Below are 1,856 nucleotides of genomic sequence, written 5' to 3'. Positions count from 1 at the left end.
GATGAAACTTATATATTTGAAATCAGCACTAAAATGCGATTTCTTTGATGTAGCTATTGGTATCAAAATTCCATTTTTTAGAGTTTTGGTGACTATTGAGCCGGGTCGCTCCTTACTACAGTTCGTTACCACGAACTGTTTGATGTAGTTGTTTGTTTTATGATCCCTGTGAAACACACAATTTTGCGACAAGCCTACAGCTGTAAGACGGCTGCACATTAATTTCAAGCAATCCATTCACCGAGCCAGAACTATGATATAACTTAAGAGTTTCTAACAGTTCGCGGCAAAGAACTGTAAGTAAGGAGCTATTCAGCGCAATAGTAACCAAAACTTCAAGAAACCGAGTCTTAATCACATAAAAAAAATCGAATTTTGATGCTTATTAAAAATGCATAAAATTCATCAAATTTAAAGTGACCCATCCAAAGTTATTAGCCTGATAAAATTTGCCCAATTCTCGAAAAGGGGGGAAACAATCCCAAAACATCAAGTGATCTCAATGAAAATCACAACATCAGATTCAGCGTATCAGAGAACCCTGCTGTAGAGATTTCAAGATCCTATACACAAAAATGTGGAATTTTGCATTTTTTGCCACAGGAAAGATCACGGATGCATGTTTATTTGTTTTTTTCCTGGAGTAATCGCATCAAACCAGTGATCCTAAAAGATAGGGAGAGGGGTCATTTGATCGGACATGAAAAGTTCTAGTTCCCTTTTTAAGTGATCAAAAATATTGGAGCGCAGCTAGTCCCCTTCCCCCCTTTTCCCCCGGTGTCACCCGATCAAAATTTTGAGCTAGTCATTTTGTTCAGCATACTTTTAAGATCTAGCAAATATGTCTTTGAGGATGACTTGACCCCCCCCCACATTCCCCAAGGGAAGGGCGGCAAGCTATGAACTTTGCCCATGGTTCACATATATTATTGGCTATTGGGAAGTATATGCCCTGTCAAAAGAAATGGCCCCAAAACGTCCCGCGAGGATGGACGGGACTTAAGTAAGTAAGTAAGTGGGAAGTATACAGACATTTTTTGGCGGGCACTTTTCTATCGAGGAGGGGGGAGAGTTATGTGGGAAGATCTTTCCATGGCGGAATTTTCCGTGGGGGAAGGGAATTTCCCATGGAAGGGAAGCCAGATTTCCCAGCATTATTTAAAGAACGATCAAAAATTAAAGACAAGTTTTTTTTTTAATTGTAAGTAAGGAGCAATATTAAAACTTAAGGCGAACAAAAATTATTACATGTATGGGGGGGTTACCCCTCCTCAATACCTTACTCTTTACACTAAAGTTCTTTTTTAGAACTTCAGAAAAAAAGCTTATTATTCTAAACGGCTCTTGTATTTCAGCAGTCATTCTTAAATAATTGGAACCAAAAGTCAAACTTTAGCGTAAAGAGCGAGGTATTGAAAAGGAAGTGACCCCCCTGATATACGCAATGATATCTGTTCGTTTTAAGCTTTAATGTTCCTTATTACTTTCAGTTGAAAAAAACTTGATTCCTTAAAATTTAATTTTTCAAAGATGGCTTCAGTCTAAAAAATGTAAAGTGAATATCAGATGCATTTCTTTAGATGAATAAAGATAGATCTCAGCTATCGATTAATGGCTAAATCGTCGTCTTAAGTGGCCTTAACTGTGGCCTTAGCTATCGATTAATGGCTAAATCGTCGTCTTAAGTGGCCTTAACTGTGGCCTTAGCTATCGATTAATGGCTAAATCGTCGTCTTAAGTGGCCTTAACTGTGGCCTTAGCTATCGATTAATGGCTAAATGGTCGTCTTAAGTGGCCTTAACTGTGGCCTTAGCTATCGATTAATGGCTAAATCGTCGTCTTAAGTGGCCTTAACT

Source organism: Artemia franciscana, chromosome 6 (assembly GCF_032884065.1).
Source record: "Artemia franciscana chromosome 6, ASM3288406v1, whole genome shotgun sequence".
Lineage (NCBI taxonomy): Eukaryota > Metazoa > Arthropoda > Branchiopoda > Anostraca > Artemiidae > Artemia > Artemia franciscana.
Note: the sequence above shows the minus strand (reverse complement) of the source record.